Source organism: Pollicipes pollicipes, unplaced genomic scaffold (assembly GCF_011947565.3).
Source record: "Pollicipes pollicipes isolate AB1234 unplaced genomic scaffold, Ppol_2.1 Scaffold_7261;HRSCAF=8764_pilon_pilon_pilon, whole genome shotgun sequence".
In the NCBI taxonomy this organism is placed as follows: domain Eukaryota; kingdom Metazoa; phylum Arthropoda; class Thecostraca; order Pollicipedomorpha; family Pollicipedidae; genus Pollicipes; species Pollicipes pollicipes.
The window spans coordinates 2,203,665-2,221,653 of record NW_023597054.1 but is presented as its reverse complement, the minus strand read 5'-3'; the positions used below and the strand labels follow the sequence as shown (position 1 = coordinate 2,221,653).

The following is a 17,989-nucleotide window of genomic DNA, read 5'->3' as shown; positions in this document are numbered from 1 at the left end:
AAACGATGGGAAATGATTGTAGGTACAGCTGTCGGAGCCGAGTGTGTCCTGACACCGCATAAGGCACGGTGACATCTAACGAAGTGGGCGGCAGGTGCATTTTTAGTAGCGCCACCTATAAGTTTCATCACGCCACCTGTGGTGGTGGCGCTGCCTACAGTGGTGGCGCTGCCTGCAGGTGACGCCGTGTACGAAATGCCTTGCCGGCAGCAGTGCTGCAACATTACTGAATACTTAAGGTTGCTTAGTACTGCCACACGTATGCCGAATATTTATATAATACCCAATATTTATGGTGCTCAATATTGCCATTTTATTATATCATCCCGTCGTATATCATATCCACGCTATAGGATCGTTCTCCTTTCACACACTTAGTCCTTCAGTTGTTACGGGAGTAATTTACACACTTCGGTAGTCGTTCATATGTTACGGAAGTAAGAGATCTTGGTAGTCGCACTGCGCCTTGAAGCCCAAATCTTCCAGGGAAGGTATTGGGGGTTTGGCTCGCTCGGTGATGCGTTTGGGGCAGTTGGCCCCCAAACGCATCACTCAAACTCAAACATTTGGGAGCGTTGTAGGTGGGTGAAATGCGTGTGTTGTGGGCTCGGTCAGACCAACGAGTGCGTTGAAAGGAAGTATTAGGTGATAGTGACAACAGACGTCCCTCGTGGCCCGCCCCGTGCAGCCCTGTTTCAGTCGTGGGTAGTGTCACGCGGCGCTGGTGGTGGTTTTGGATGGGGTCACTTTCATTTCACGCTGCCCACTGGGAATGTTTTCGTAGTTTTTATAAAAAAACGTTATTTTATTGACTGGGTGTTCCAACGTGAGTTAAGCGCTGGGAAATAAGTTAAGGTTAAGAATTACGTTCGGATCCACCGTTCCCACCAGCCAGTCGTCCGTTGGGGTGAATTGGTATAGGTGGCGCTGCGGGCGTTTGTGCCCAACAGAGGCGGCGCTGCGATCGGAATATCCGGTTCGGGTATCCACGGATCATGTAACGTGTGGCGAGCCGCGCAAAAGGCTGAGGGGAATTCAAAGCGGGCGATTTTAAAAAGCAAGGATTTTTCAGAAAAATGTGCCAGCAGCGCTCATGTCAGCGTGTGGCCTCAACTTGGCCCGCTGGGCCAAGGGCCGTTGGGTGCCTGCGGACGTCGGTCGTCATTACTGCCGGCGCGCTTTGTTCGCATTTCTCCTGCGATACACCAGTGAGCTCGCGAGGTCATTAGTCTATCCATACATGGGGCAGTGATCACATGCTTCGTCGCATAGAGTGAAGGTACTGGGTTTAGAGAGCATTCGTCTCCTTCGTGTGGCGTGAAGTGTAACAGAGTTCAGTTGTTTAGGATTAGATCGGTTGAGGAGGATCTAGTTGTAATGTCTGTGGCCAGTTCCGATCGTTTGAAGGCAGCACGATGTAAGCCCGAACGGCACATATTTTGTGGCTTTGGAATTCTGGCCATAAGCCAATATTCAAGGCGGCACGAGCACGAGCCACATTGACGTGGCTTGTTAAGTCCTTGATGTAGCTAAGCGTGGCAGTGCAGTGGTCATTTTCACACACGTGATCTGATGTGACTGATCAGGGACCACATGTAACGATGTCGTTTATTGATGGCTAAGTAAGTTCACGTACATTTCAAGACATGTACAGTTTCGTAATCTACAGTATTGTGGCATGTTTTGTGATTGATATTACAGCACGCTTTGACGTCTTTGATGTCGTTTGGTCTGTTAGAGAGAACGGAGAGATTTGGTGGTCATGAAAGCAGTGAAGATGGGCTCTTCGGCTTACAGTGGCCTGCCCCCCAGCATTAGTATTCTTGGGATTACGTTTATTACGATCACGAAATCAAAATTGTTCTAGTTTCCTTCGAAGTCGCAACGCCTGTAGGTGATTTAATCTCCACCAATTTAAAGTGATGTTATTGGGCTGGACAAAGCATTTCACTGCCGGGCGTGGTTTGCAACTTGCCTGTCAGGGGAATCGGGAGTCCACAAATCAGTGTGATATAGCGGACAGAGGTGTGCGATGCACGGGGCATCTTCCCGGTATTAGGCTGAAGACTGCCACTGCAGGGGCGTCCGAGCTGAAGGCCACGGGTCATTGGATGACCTCACGTTGTAAGCTGGGGGCGTGCTGGCGTGCATAGACCAGAGTTAGGTCACCCTCGGGAAATCTTTGATGTAGAGGTCTGCGCGCAGATTGCTCGCGAGCGATTGACGACCATAGAGTCGACTCGAAAGGTCACCCAACTCCCGCAGCAGGTTAGGGAACGCATGGCATTAGGTAGCAGGTTAGGAAACGCATTACATTATGTTGCAGGTTAGGGAAGGCATGGCATTACGTTGCAGGTTATGGAACCACCAGGCGGTCACATTCCCCTGGAAGTCAGGCGTATGTAGTCGGTATTCTTGCTGCGGGCAGGAACTTTTTTTCGTTCTTGATTTATTTAGGTATACTCCACAATCTTATGCTGTCCCGCCCCGCTCTGCCACTTGCCGGGGGTCTGCGGGACAGCTGGTCTCCCAGCTCTGGTAGCCGGTCGGGTCGCTGTCCCTCCCCGCTCTGCCACTTGCCGGGGGCCTGCGGGATAGCTGGTCTCCCAGCTCTGGTGGCCGGTCAGGCCGCTGTCCCGCCCCGCTCTGCCACTTGCCGGGGGCCGGCGGGACAGCTGGTCTCCCATCTCTGGTGGCCGGTCAGGCCACTGACACAGCCGCATGAGAGTGGTTGTTGCAGCGTAGCAAAAGAGGCAACGACGAAGAACGTTTATCTTACGAACATTGTATCACGTTTCTCTTCTTCCGTTATGGAGAAATCTGGATGCGTCTATTTCGATGCGGGATGATCCCTATTCACCTATACTCTGTGGGCGTCATGTTCATTTAAAGCGGGCAGTGGCATTGTGACTGACCGTTATAACGTAACCTAGTAAATCCCCCTTTTCACTGCTCCAATAGGCACCATGACTGCCTGTGTCCAAAGGTTTGTCTTAGATCTGTTTTCTGATAGCATAGAAACGAGCATCTCATTTGCTCTGCATACACCCAATAAAGATCTGCTGTGGCAAATTTTGTTGCCATGTCCTAGGGCTTGCCCTGACCGAGGCCATACAAATTAGTTTTTACTTGTTTTGCCGAGCTTCCTAACATGATTACGTCCTTTTTAGGTTTTTTTCTCATGTGGGTTATACTCATTGAAAGCAATGTCGGGTTGTTCTGTTGCAGGCCATGCGTGGTTACTGCGACAGCGGCCGCCTGTGGTTGGCCGCTTACAGCGCAGGGCTGATGGGGCGGCGAGATCCACCAGCCGGCTGGGAACAGGCCAGGTCAGCTGGGACCGGCTGGGACAGCGGCCCGGTGGTCGGGCTCCGGTGGCCGAGTGGCCATGCTGGGTTGCGGCCGGGTGCGGGGCTCGACTCCCCGCGGTGCCCGTCCGATCGGCCGGGTTGGCTGTGAGCACCCCTGATAGCAGCGGACGGAAGGCTAGGCATGGGAGCCCGGCCGGCTGTATGGCCGTCAGTGGCGGGCCGGGGTCGACGTGCGTATCGAGTGCCGGTGCAGCCCGGCATGGCACTGCAGCCCATGCTGCCGCTGACGCCCACGGCTGGCGTACAGCTCGCCAGTAGCCGAGCGTGGCCAGGGCGGCGAGGAGCACAGGACGCCGGTGTAACCCGAGCTTGCCGTGCAGTTAGCCAATGCAAAGGGTGGTCTTGGGCTCGTGCTCGTGATGCCGTGGTGCAGCACAGAGGCCGTGGAACAGAGCAGAGACGCTGGTGCAGCCCAGGGGCGATGGTGCGGAGCAGGGACAGTAGTGGGGAGTAGAGACATTAATGCAGCCCAGAGGCGGTGGTTCGGAGGCGGCGTCTGGTCCTCGTTGCGGGGGTCGTGTCGGGTCCCAACACTCCACTGGAGTCAGTGTATCCGGGGGCACGTTCTCCCGGGAGGGGGGTGGGGGCTCCTCATGGGTCGTTGGCGCTGGTCTGCACTGCCTGCTTCACCTCGGGGATCTGATATTGGGGGTAATGGCTCCCGTTTAGTTGTCACGTACAACATGTTCGCTTCACCCGTTTAGCTGTCACGTGCAACATATTGGCTTCTCCCGTTTAGCTGTCACGTGCAACATGTTCGCTTTTCTGAGGGCTCTTCGATGTTGTAGCCAAACACTTGTTTGTGGAAGTCATGTGACCGCAGGTGGTGGCGCCCCCCAACCTCCAGTCATATTTCTTCAGCTCGCTCTCGCGCGGCGTGCCTCGCTCTAGGCAAGGCTCTGGTGGTGGTCAACACCAAGTCTCGATTCGTTTTCCATACTTCTAAGTGCGGTAAAACTCTTGAAATCATCCATCGTGTGTTTTTGCAGATAGCTGCTGTTATTGTAGCCGTTGACCTTATTCGACCCGAAGACTGTGACTTAGGGACTTCAAACTTTGCTCTAAGTGAGTTCACGTACAGATCAACACACCCTGTGAATGTGGTGTCTCTAACTGTCTTAGTTTCTGAGATCTTAGGGGGTCAGATTAACCCCTACCCTAGCGAAGGTAACCAAGCTGTCACCCGGGCGCGTGTTAAAATCAGTCTACAAAGGCACGGGGAACTCCATATCGCACAAAAATTAGAAGCCGATTTTAGACATTCAAACATCATGATATTTACCACAGAAAGAAGTAGCATCCACCAAAAAGTCCTGACCTCTCGAGGTCATCCTTTATGGCCAAACGTGAGCTGAAAGGATGGGGAGCTCCATATCATCACAAAATTACCGGCCAGTTTAAAACTTGCATGCATTATGATATTCACCACGGAAAGATGTAGCGTCCGCCAAAAAGTCCTGGCCTCAAGGTTAGACTTCAATGTCAAACGCGGTCTGAAAGGACGGGAACTCTAAATCACCCTTAAAGTACTGGCCGATTTCAAAAATGTAAGCATCAAAGTATTCACAAGCGGATGAGCTAACGTCCGTCAAAATGTCCTGATCTTTCATGGTCACCCTTGAAAGTAAAACGCGGATTCAAAGGACGGAGAACTCAAGATCGCTTAAAGCTACCATCTTATTTCGACTCGTTAAGCGTTAGAACATTAACATTGGTGATATCCAGCGTTCGTCAAAGTCATATTTTTTAAGGTCAACCTGCATGGTGATATCGGCCCACATTTGGCATTGAAGTATGACCTTGAGAGGCCAGGACTTTTTGACGGACGCTACAATTTTCTGGGGTGAAGATCATAATGCATGCAAGTTTAAAACTGGCCGGTGATTTTGTGATGATATGGAGCTCCCAATCCTTTGAACCCACATTTGACATTAAAGGATGACCTTGAGAGGTCAGAACTTTTTGACAGACGCTAGTTTTTCTGTGGTGAATGTCCTGATGTTTGCAAGTTTAAAATCGGCTAAAATCTAAAATCACGCTAAAATCTTCGATTCGCTGCTTGTCCCAGCATATCACCTACAGCGCAATAGACTGCGAAAATCTTGGTATGCAGGCGTGGCTGCCGCGCATGCCGGTAAGTGCCATCAACAGGTGATGTGTCGATTGTGCAGTCTGTCACGTCATCGTCACCGTTCGCTAATGACACGCAATTCACAGGCCATGCAGAAGCGGCTGACGGCATGGCAGCGCTCGATGAAACGTGACGATTTGGAGCAGTGCCGGCACCACGAAGCCCAGGCGGCACGCTTCGTCGACGTGCAAGTCCAGCAGCGCTTCCTGAGCGTAAGAGATTGTCTGCCGCTATGCGGTTGGGAGTAATGTTCACGTATTGCGCTTGTCTCGTGATATATGTGTCAGTACCGTCCGTGTCCCGTCTTAGCCCAGCTGCTGTCATTGTTCGGTGCGCATTGTGCTGGCGTGGTCGTGGCTGGATGACATCGTGTCAGTCTTGCATTTCATCAGCCGTCTTTTGACTGACAGTCCGAGTACGTCACCGCTCTGGCGGAGTGCCCGCCGGTCGGCGAGTTCCCGCCACTGCCGGCCGAGGCCCGCCAAGCGCGTGACGATCTGATGACAGTGCTCATGGTCCTCTGCGCCGGCCGGCCCAGCCACGTCACTGGCATCGCCGCCTCTTCGGTGCCCGAGGCCAGGGTGAGCAGGCTGGCTGACTGACTTGACTGACTCAGCCTGATTGAAGGGTGACGTTCAGAGGTCAGGACTTGTTGACGGACGCTGGCCCTTTTGTGTTGAATGTTTTGATTATTGTAAGTTAAAAATCGGCTGTTAATTTGCTGGGTAATATGGTCTTCCCTGTCGTTTGGCCCCGCGCTTGACCTTGAAGGATGACCTTGAGAGGTAGGAATTTTTGACTGACGCTAGCTCTTTTTGTGATGAAGATTCTGAAGTTTGTAAGTTAAAAAACGTCTGGTAATTTTTGGGTGATACAGAATTCCCTGTCCTTTGACCCTGCGTTTGACTTTGAAAGGTGACCTCCAGACATCAGGACCTTTTGATGGACGCTAGCTCTTTCTGCGGTCTTTATTTTTGATGTTTTTAAGTTAAATATCAGCCGGTAATTTTTGGGTGATATGAAGTAGTTACCTGTGCTTTGAGGCCGCGTCAGACCTTTAAGGGTGACCTTGAGACGCCATGACTTTGTGACGGACGCTAGCTTTTTCTATGATGAATGTTTTGATCTTGGTAAGCTAAAAATCGGCCAGTAAATGTTTGGTGATATGGAGTTCCCCGTCCTTTGAGCTTGCGTTTGACCTTGAAGGGTGACCTTTAGAGATCAGGACTTTTTGACGGAGGCTGGCTCTTTCTGTGATGAATGTTCTGATGTCCGTAAGTTAGAAATCGGCCGGTAATTTTTGGGTGATGCGGAGCTCCCAGTTCTTTGAGCTCGTTTTTTACCTTGAAGGGTGACCTTGAGAGATCAGGACTTTTGGACGGACGCTACTTTGTTCTGTGTTGAATATTCTGACATTTGCAAGTTGAAAATCGGCCGGTAATTTTTGGGTGATATCGAGTTCTCAGTCCTTTGGCCCAACTTTTGACATTGAATGTCTCATGATATTGCAAAAAAAAGGGTCATTTTTGGTGTTGCCATGCCACAATTGACCTTGAAGCCAGTGACCAGGGAAAGCCAGTCGGTGTCCCGTCACTTTTGTCGGCTCTGGACATACGCTCCATGTATTTAGACGGGGCCGCAGCCGCGCCGGTACCTACGAGTTGTCCGGTTGTGACGTGAACCACATCGCCTGGGAGAGCCTCCCTCGAAACAAACATAATCAGATTGCAGCCACTTTTTCGGTTGACCCGGTGTTCTTCGTTTTAATGGTAAATGTCGCAGTGTGTAACTGAAACAAAAAACAATTCTACCGGTATTTTGGTTCTCCCGGTAATGAGTCAGGGGTGGATCCAGAGAGAGTGGTCACTGGGCCGTGGCCTCCTCGGGCCCCGAAAGGGCCCCATAGCTGGCCGAACAGATGCAGTTTCTTCAGACACAAAACAACAAAATTTCTCTGAACTCCCAGGCCACCAAGGACATTTGCAAGCGAAAGCGATTGGCCTAAGAGAACAGAGAAAAAATGTTCAATTTGAAAAACGTTAATGGAAAATTATAAGCCTTATTACATTGCCCAGGGTACTATGCTGTTTCAGGGGACCTATATGTCCACTTGGAAGGTCGTTTCGATCGTTAAGGAGCTTTCCACGGTAGCCTTGACTGCTTTGTATTTGCTCGGAAGGCCCCGCACTGTTGCCGTGCTGTTCCTGCTGGCGTGCCGGGGCGTTCTTGTCAATCAGAGGCCTTCTATGGATTTGTTTTCAGTCTCCAGAAACGCTTTGTGGCTATAGACGGGGAGCCATATGTTTAGCTACCCGGGTATTCTGGGTTGCTCGGGGGCCTTTACGTTGGTTTCGGTTCACCTACCGACACACTCGCGATATGCTCATGGCCCTCCACGTTGGTCTAGGGCGTTACTAATTCTGTCACTTGCTTAGGGTCCTACGTTCCTGTCGGGGCCCATCTGTTAACCTGCTTACCAAATGTATTCCTACGTGCTCTGAATGTTTTGACCTCTTCTAGCACTTAACCTTAAGGTCGTGGAGAATATCCATTGTGCAACATTAAAGTCTATGTTTTGCTCATGTTCCTTGTGTCTTTTTACTGCTCGATAAGTTGTTTAGAACCCTGTGAAGCACAGTTCGAATTATATTGTGCTAAGTAGAGGTTGCATGCGCAGATTCGCTGTACAGAATTATACTAGAGTTGGTGGGCTTGATCACAGCTCCGTTTCTAACGTTGTGCGATTGTTCCTCTGTTCTACCGTCACTGGCGTATCCAAATGTGGACCCCTTTTCTGTATGCTCCACTGTTAAGGCTGAATTGGGTAAATGAATTGGCTTACCACTACCTGACATCGGTGAACACTTGCTATGAAAAATCCAAGATATCTTTAGAAAAGCGAAACTGCGCGTACGCACAGCTTAGAACGACAAGAAGCTAAAGAACTCTCTAGTTTAATATCTTATCTCGAAGCCTAGGTGCCCGGGGTGTGATATGTGTCATATATGCATGCCTGGGTTTTAGGTGGTTTGCACGCAACGAAATGTGGTTTACGAAACCAAGTGTAAACTGTGCGAAAACATGGGAGGTACATAGTCTATGTCGGGGAGTCCATGCGCCCTTTTCGTTTGAGTTGCAATGAATACCTGCGAGATGCTCAAAACGAAACAGAGAATAAAAACGAACCTTTTCGGCGACCATCTTTTGAGAGAACACGCTGAGGCTAAAATCCAGGGAAGCATGGACTCTTTAACCCTTTTCAAGCTCAAAGTTATCTTCAAAGCACGAGATCATCCAGACAGGAGAAATGGTGAATCTATTTTGATGAGAAGTTGGCGACCAGTCTTTAAGTTCAGGAATCGTCATAAACGATGATGTGAATGTGACTAGTGTCTTGACGTGTTATGCATCCTGGCTTAAGTTCGCTGTCATGTATCGCTTGGTGGGACGCTTGATACACGATGTCTGTTTAGTTGAAGTCGTTTGCATGTAAAAGTGATGTGTGATGCGAGATGCTTATTTACTTGAAATCGCCTGCGGAAGTGAATGATGTGTTATGCGTGCTGCCTGTTAAATTGAACTCATTTGCATGCACACGTATTTTTCGTGTATTTTAATTCCCAGTTAGATGTGCACTGTATCATAAAAAAATGATCGACAATTGCTTCTTGTGTGATCCCCTGCATGTTAGTGATCTGTAAAAACTGTGGCTTGCCTCGAAAAAAAAACACTTGAAAAGTTGAATAGGATCGGCAGTCATTTTTAATTTGTTACCGATTTTCTTTTAGATAAAGGTATGTTGTCGAAATGCCACATGTATCTCTTCCTTTTCTTCTGTGCTCTTTGAGGAATAAAGCTTTAACACTGCTTCATTCATATGCATAATGTTACTCGCAAGTGCACTTTACCAGCTGCGAAGCCCTGCGATCATGTCGGTAGTGATGGCAGTATGTCGTCTACATAACAGTTTAAACGTAATGTAAGAATCCTGTCCGGTCACTAAGGCCAGTCTGGATCAAAGTCCTGCCATAACACTAAGTCAACTTAAGTTAGAGCTGCGTTGGGAGCTATGGCTAAATGCCTATCCTGTAGATGAATGGTGTGCAGGGTTGATACGTGGCTGTGTATGCAACTCCCGCAATGGAAAGAGCGTTCGTTGCAATTGTTGAAGGGCGGGGCCGCCAGCACCGTCTCGCTTGCATGGGATTGTGTCCAAGTAAACCAAACTGTTAATCAATTTAGTATAAAAAGAACCCACATCCACCTGAACAAGGGAAAACCGTTACAAACGCATTACAAAGCATAACGGCAAAATTGCGCTGCATGTTAAAATGTGATGAACGCCAGCGAACGCCAGCAAGCATGTTAATCATGGCTGCGACGCTAGAAATCCTGCTGAACTTATCACCGTTACCCAACAAGGACCGGGTTTTAAGGCGCCTATCGTAATGTGTCTGATTGCTTTAAGACGCGTTTTAATTTATGTCGACTGGATGCAACGTGCCCTGCACAGCCGCCATAGTCTGTATTCGCGCCCCTTAGCCCATGAGCGCGCGTAAAATCGCCCGTTGGTATTCAAATAAGTTTGACCGTATCAACTCCCCTCTACGCGTTACAATCAACCGTACAGTGCGCCACTGTGGGCGTGGCTCAGTGACGTGGTACTGTCACGTGGTGTGGCGCGACATCGTCGGTTGGGATGATCCTAACCCAGGCATGACCTTTTTTGTCGTTTTTCGCTTGCAATTACCACCATGGTGACCAATTGCCCCCAGATTTAACTTCGTTATGATTGCGAAACATACAGCTATCGTATAGATCAAACATGCGGCTATACGGACACTGGCAGGTGTAATGAAGGCATTTTATGATAATTGTCCCGGTTTCAAGTGTTAAGCATGTAACAAACGCAATTAGGCTTGACATAACGGTCTCTGATCAACCGGGTGCGCGGCGCACGGTACGGTCCCGGCACCAAGTGCACTGGGCGGGCACACATGACGCCGCACCCACACTCTTCACCGGAGAAGACGAGAAGAAGAAGGGAAGAGAAGAGGGCCAAAAGAAGACACGACAGAACTACCAAAAGAAACCACCGATGACGAGCTCAGAAGACAGCGACGTGGCTTGGCGCCTTTTTAAAAGGCGCCTGGAAGATAGCGAAGAGCTGTTCCAGCCACCCGCCACCGCCGTCGCCTAGCTTGCTGCTCGGGACTATCGAGTTTGGTGTGTTTGATCATTTTGTTCCTTCTCATGTGCTCTCTTACGATAGCTTATACGCGCTTTTTCTCCATGTCTTTTGTGCATCGTTTATTTATTAGCTGTTCACAAAGTGATCCATGCTTGAAAGACATTCGATTAAACCCGTGATTCAACCGATATGTTACGATAGGCAATGCCCACTTTTTCTACAGTTTTGTGTATCGTTTGTTCATTAGCTGGCTACAAGGTGATTCAAACTTCGAAGGCATTTGTTTAAGGCCGTAATTTAACCACGTTCGTGTACGGTGCCTGTTTTGTGACGTGTGCACGTAAATTGCATGCAAGTATGACTAATGTGCCGTTATGTCATGTGTTCAAGAAAGGTACTTATTGGTTGTGCGCTGCTGGCCGCTGTGTTTGGTACCTGCCTATTTCAAGAGCACGCTTATTTGCTCACAGACGGACCGGACGGGAAGAGCGTGTGATTAAAGAAGGAGAAAAAAGAACGTTTGAAGTGACGGCCCGCTGCCGCCGTCGCCCAGCCCGCCTCTGGCTGCAAACCCGCCGCACGGACTCCTGGAGTGCGGTAAGTGTATGATGATTATATCGTGTTATGTGACGGCCGTTCTGTTGACATTTCATGAGCGCTGTTCTGTATGCGTTTCTTATATCGCGTGTTTATTTAGAGATACGTAGCGATTCTGACATAAAAGGCATTCAATTGTTTTTCGCCGCAACGAGTCGCTGTTTAAGGTATAGCTGCTCGGGTACGGATATGGCTGCATCGCCAGAGCGAGATGAGGCTGGCGGCCGGCTGTCGTGTAATTGCAGTGCGTAATGCAGCCTCTGTTTGCAGATCCGTCTCCTGCTGCCGGCGCTGCTGCAAGGCCGCAGGACTGAGCACATCATGATGCCTCACATTATGACAACCCTCGCCGGTCCCCGGCTGGCCATGGGGGAGGCCAACGGCTGACTCCAGAGGCAGCAACGAGCTCACGCCATGACAGCCGGGACGCTTAAATCTGCCATCCGGTGCCTGTCTCAGTTGATTACCTATGTGGCCATCGGCAGCGACAACCTGGGCCTCGAGGCGTGGCTGCCGCGCATGCCGGTAAGTGCTCTCCACAGCTGGCGTGCCGATTGTGCCGGCTGTCGCACCACCGTCACCGTTCGCTTATGACATGCAATTCCCAGGCCATGGTGGAGCGGCTGGCAGCCTGGCAGCGGCCACTGCAGCGTGCTGACTGTGAGCGACGACGCCACTGTGCTGACTCGGCCGACAGGGGCTTGGAGAAGAGGAAAAAGAAGCAACGCAAGGAGAAGAAGCAGAAGCACCAGAAGAAGGAGAAGGCGGCGTTGACCCTTACGAGCCGCAGTCGCCCCCCCCCCCCTCCCCCCAGCTCGTCTCCGTCTTCAGACCGCCTCCCGGGCCTATGGACTGCGGTAAGTGTATCACAACTATGTCTCTTGTTTCGTGCCGCATATTCTCCGACGACAGCTTTTGCGCACCTCTTTCTGTGTGTGTTTATATATCGTGTGTTCATTAGCAGGCTACACAATGATTTAAACATTGAAGGCTTTCATTTAAGCCCGTCATCCATCCTCGCTCGTTTACGGTGCTTGCTTTTTGGTGTTTATCGTTGGAGTGCATGCCTGCCTCACTGATTTCGCGTTATGTCATGTTTTCCTGTTGTGTAGTTATCGGTTGTTCTTGGTTTGGGTATTTTGTTCTGTATTGACATGTTTGTTATGCCTGTCCATGTTCCCACAGAGCCGGCCGCCGAAGAATGGCCACCGCTGCCCAGCCTGTGTCTCCTCGACGACTACCTGCCTATGGAATATGGTAAGTATGTCTGATGATACTATTTCTTTCGATGTTTTAACTGTCTAGTAGCAGTACGTTGATTTGCTATTGTGTGTATGCTCATTGAGGTATGTATATTGTACGCTGTGGGTGCATTAGACAATTGGAAAGTTGTTAAAAAGGAACCGTTTGTTTCATGCGCCGCTGTTTTCATGTATGATAGTCATTGCCCTTAAAGTAGTTGCTCTATGTTTTCGATGTTTATTCCGCTTTCCGGTATGCGACTAGTCAGCCTTTCCTTCTGCCAAGACATCCGATGGCCAACACTTATGGCACATGTGATATATTTTTTTCATTTAAAAGGGTTACTGACCATCCATTATTGGCTGGTATGCTTTTTTTAGTTGCTTCATAAGCGTGCCTATTTGCTCACAGAGCCGGCTGCTGACGAACGGCCGCCGCCGTCCACCTGGTCGCCCCCGTGTTTGACGACTCTCCCATTGAGCACGGTAAGCGTGTTCAATGGCGTCATTACTTCAAGTTCTTCCTAGTCGTCTATTGTAGAATTTGACATGCAGTTGTTATTGTCATTATGTATGCATGTTTTAATTGTCCTAGCCGTCTATCGTAGAACTTGAGATGCAGTTGTTATTGTCATGTTTATTTCCCGTTTTTGTACGAGACTACTCAGCCCTTAATTCTGCCATCAGAGGGAGCTCTGGCCGACAGCCAGACGCCACCGGCGGCGGACGCCGACCCCGACTGGGCGCCGTCCTCGTCCCCCTCGTCGGCATCGACATCACCAGCGCCAGCGGAGAGGGAGGCCTCGGAAGCGTACGTCCGGCCTAGTACGTCACTAATTGTCCTCTCTGTATCTCACGGCGGACTGGTTGTAAATGTGCTTCTGCCGCAGCTGCCATATCCGTGTGCTTACCCGTGTCAAACGGGTGATTCTGTGTTACAGCGTGCAAGCCGCGGCAGGGCCGGCTTGCACGCAGCGGCGCTGGGAAGCGCCACAGGCACCCGTGCGCGCCTACCGCCGTGCGGCAGGCACGACGTACGCCATCCTGAAACGGCACATCAGTATGGTGCACCCCGAGGGTAGGCGACGAATTGCATGCTGTGTGTGGCTGCTTGCTTTGCCTTCACTCGTTTGTGCGTGTTTCTGCCGTCGATGCGTCAGCGCATGTCCACAGCTGTGCTGTCGGCCTTATCTTTCCAGCAGTCTGTTTGTGTTTCAGCTTGCCGCACGCGCGGTACTGCGGGCTAAACGCCCGCGATCCGCCGCGGCCCATTGCCCTCCGCCAGCGCCCAAGTGCACCCAGGCCCGCTGGCGCTGCCTGCTCGGTGCCACCGACGGGCGGCACCAGTGCCCGGCGGTTGTGGTGAATATATCACGACACGTTCGGGCCCACTTCCTGGCAGGCAGTCAAGAGGTAGGTACCAGCGCCATTGTTTCTGTCATTGCTTAGCCGCTGGTTGGACTGGAGACCACCTCGGACCAGTTCGTTACAACCCTGCGTGGTTGGCTTTTGCAACCGGAAGAAGGTGCAGCGGCACATGCGCGCGGCAAGTGCCACCGATGCCGGTCTGCTTCCCATCTGCTCGCTGTCATCTGTGGTCACTCATGTTTCGCGTGTTATCTTGTGTCATTTTCGTCCGCCTTGTCCGTCCCATGCAGCGGGGCTCAGAATTGTGCTGGCGGCGTGCTGTCACATAATTGCAGTGCCTAATGCAGGTTCATTTGCAGCTCCGTCTCTTGCTGCCACAGCTGCTGCCAGGCGGCCGTGCGGAGCAGCTAATGATGTCTCACATCATGGCGGCCCTCGTCGGCCCCCAGCTGGCCATGGAGGGGCCCGACGGCTGGCTGCAAAGACGGCACAGAGCGCACATGATGACAGCCGGGGTATTTAAATCGGCCATCCGCTGCCTGTCCCAGTTGATCACGTACGTCACACTCGACTGTGACAACTCAGGCCTCCTGGCGTGGCTGCCGCGCATGCCGGTAAGTGCCATCAACAGCTGGCGTACCGACTGTGCAGTCCTACGCGCCACCGTCACCGTTCGCTAATGGCCGATGACTCACTGTTGCGCGCCATTCGTTTTGCGTCGACTGTTCTCCTGTCTGTCGTGTCTGTTGTCGGAGTGATGGTTTGAACGAACCACTATGTGTGTAGACACCTGTAGACTGTCGACCTCGATGGCCAAGAGCGTGGCCTCATCAAGAATTACAGATTCAGGACATCGGCCACCTCGACGCTTAAGACGGCTGTCAGCAGCAAGCTGTGGCTGCGGCTGCTCCACTTCACATCAGTGGAGCGGCCGGCGCTGCTCACACCGGACGCCACCAGCAGCGACCGGGTATGCACAAAGACTGTTCGGCAGGCGCCGGACCGATTAGTGTTGTCAGGGTCAACCACGTGCGTGTTGCACCCTCACCAGCGTGGTTCAACTATAAGTGTCTCTTTCCACAGGTCTTCATGGCCAGTTCTCGACGAGTTCCCTGTCCTCTACTTTTAGGACAGCAGACATAGGTTCTCGACGAATTCCTTGTCCGTTACTTCCGTGACAGCAGACACAGTTCCTCGACGAGTTCCCTGTCGGTTACTTTTACGACAGCAGACATAGATTCTCGACGAGATCCGTCGTCACTCGGCAAATTAGTGAAAAATTCCTCCTCATAGGGTGTTGCTTTACATCTAAGGTCGGCAATTCTAGGACGCTGCTCGTCACTCTTACGCTGCAGCTGACTGACGTTGGTGTTGAGACGGACGCCGGGCTTGTGCTGGTCTTGTTGGCCTCTGGACTGAGTGACTGCAGAGGAACACCAGTTCGCTTCGTTGTTCACCTGGTGCTCGCTGCTCTGCCGCATGACGTTGAACCGAGGCGCGCTTGGAAAGTCTCAGTGTCGCCTTCTTGTCAGCGCCAGCGCCACTTACTGAAACTGGCTGTTCACCGACCACGAGTAATGACTGGGGACTCCCCGGCCTAGAGAATTGGCCCCGGCCACTTCTCGCTCTAGGACTTCTCGCCCTTGCTCCTATCGGCGTGCTATTCGGTATCGCTCATCTTTGTCTCAACTTCGTTCCGTACTTTTTCATTAAAGCGACTGGCCTCTTGCCGTAGGGGGACATTATTGTATATAAGACATTATTAAACAATTCGTCAAATGAGGTTTTTTACCAGGTGGAACTATTTCCGCGTAAAATGCTGGGGAAACTGAGAACGGGCGGTTTGAAAAAAGCAATGATCTTTTCAGCCTAATATGCCAGCAGCGCTCATGTCAGCGTGTGGCCTCAACTTGGCTCGCTGTGCTGGGGCCGACCATAGCGGCAGTGGCTGCTTAGGTAGGGACTGCTCGGACAGCTCAGCCTCCTAGGGCCGTTGGGTGCTTGCGGACGTTGGTCGTCATTACTGCCAGCGCGCTTTGTTCGCATTTCTCCAGCGATACACCAGTGAGCTCGCGAGTTCACTATTATATCTATACATTGGGCAGTGATCGCATGCTTCGTCGCATAGAACGAAGATACTGGGTTTGGGGAGTATTCGTCTCCTTCGTGCGGCGTGAAGTGTAACAGAGTTCAGTTGTTAAGAAATAGACAGCTTGAGGAGGATCTATGTGTAATGTCTGTGGCCAATTCCGATCGTTTGAAGGCAGCACGATGTAAGCCCGAACGGCACATATTTTGTGGCTTTGGAATTCTGGCCAAAAGACAATATTCAAGGCGGCACGAGCACGAGCCACATTGACGTGGCTTGTTAAGTCCTTGATGTAGCTAAGCGTGCCAGTGCAGCGGTTATTTTCACACACGTGATCCGACGTGACTGATCGGGGGCCACATGTAACGATGTCGTTTATTGATGGCTAAGTAAGTTCACGTACAGTTCAAGACATGTACAGTTTCGTAATCTACAGTATTGTGTCATGTTTTGTGATTGATATTACAGCACGGTTCGATCCCTTTGATGTTGTTTGGTCTGTTAGAGAGAATGGAGAGGTTTGGTGGTAAGGGAAATAGTGAAGGTGGGCTCTTCAACTCACAGTTGCCAGACCCCTAACATCTGCATCCTTGGGATTACGTTTATTACGGTCACGAAATGAAAATTGCTCTATTTTCTTTCGAAGTCGCAACGCCTGTTGGTGATTTAATCTCCACCAATGTAAAGTGATGTTATTGGGCTGCACAAAGCATTTCACTGACGGGCGTGGTTGGTAACTTCCCTGTCAGGTGATGTGGGAGTCCACAAATCATTGTGACATAGTGGACAAAGGTCTGCGATGCACGGGACATCTTCTCGGTAATACCTTAAAGGCTATTAGTGCAGCGGCGTCCAAGCTGAACGTCACGGATCAGTGGATAACCTCACGTAAGCTGGGGGCGTGATGGCGTGCATAGACCCGGAGCCGGTCAGGCCGCTGTCCCGCCCCGCTCTGTCACTTGCCGGGGGCCGGCGGGACAGCTTGGTCTCCTCCCAGCTCTGGTGGCCGGTCAGGCCGCTGTCCCGCCCCGCTATGCCACTTGCCGGGGGCCGGCGGGACAGCTGGTCTCCCAGCTCTGGTGGCCGGTCAGGCCGCTGTCCCGCCCCGCTCTGCCACTTGCCGGTGGCCGGCGGGACAGCTAGTCTCCCAGCTCTGGCGGCCGGTCCGGTTAGGCCGTGACAAAGCGGCATGAGTGTGGTTATTACAGCATAGCAAAAGAAGCAAGAAGAAGAACGTTTATGTTACGAACATTGTATCACGTTTCTCTTCTTCCGTTATGGAGAAATCTGGATGCGTCTATGTCTGTACGGGATGCTCCCTATTCATGTATACTCTGTGGGCGTCATGTTCATTCACAGCGGGCAGTGGCATTGTGACTGACAGTTATAACATACCCTAAAAAATATCCCTTTTCACCGCTCTAATAGGCACCATGACTGCCTATATCCAAAGTTTTGGCTTATATCTGTTTTCTGATAGCAAAGAAACGATCATCTCATTTGCTCCGCATACACCCAATAAAGATCTGCTTTGGCAAATTATGTTGCCATGTCCTGTGGCTTGGCCTGCCTGCGGCCATACATATCTAGTTTTTACATGTTTTGCCGAGCTTCCTGACATGATAATGTCCTTTTTAGGTTTTTTTCTCATGTGGGTTATACTCATTGAAAGCAATGTCGTGTTGTTCTGTTGCAGGCGATGCGTGGTTACTGCGACAGCGGCCGCCTGTGGTTGGCCGCTTACAGCGCAGGGGCTGATGGGGCGGCGAGATCCACCAGCCGGCTGGGAAACAGGCCAGGTCAGCTGGGACCGGCTGGGACAGCGGCCCGGTGGTCGGGCTCCGGTGGCCGAGTGGCCATGCTGGGTTGCGGCCGGGTCGGGGCTCGACTCCCCGCGGTGCCCGTCCGATCTCGGTCGGGTTGGCTGTGAGCACCCCTGATAGCAGCGGACGGAAGGCTAGGCATGGGAGCCCGGCCGGCTGTATGGCCGTCAGTGGCGGG

At 51.4% G+C, this 17,989-nt stretch overlaps 2 long non-coding RNA genes across 2 annotated transcripts; both read left to right on the top strand.

Annotated features, from left to right (window-relative positions):
- Positions 1-10,609: 10,609 nt before the first annotated feature.
- LOC119112545 (uncharacterized) lies at positions 10,610-11,754 on the top strand. Its single transcript, XR_005095738.1, has 3 exons — positions 10,610-10,728; positions 11,164-11,290; positions 11,561-11,754. It is a non-coding gene; the product is annotated as an uncharacterized LOC119112545 (long non-coding RNA).
- A 329-nt stretch (positions 11,755-12,083) lies between these two features.
- LOC119112546 (uncharacterized) lies at positions 12,084-12,998 on the top strand. Its single transcript, XR_005095739.1, has 3 exons — positions 12,084-12,147; positions 12,476-12,547; positions 12,944-12,998. It is a non-coding gene; the product is annotated as an uncharacterized LOC119112546 (long non-coding RNA).
- Positions 12,999-17,989: the final 4,991 nt, after the last annotated feature.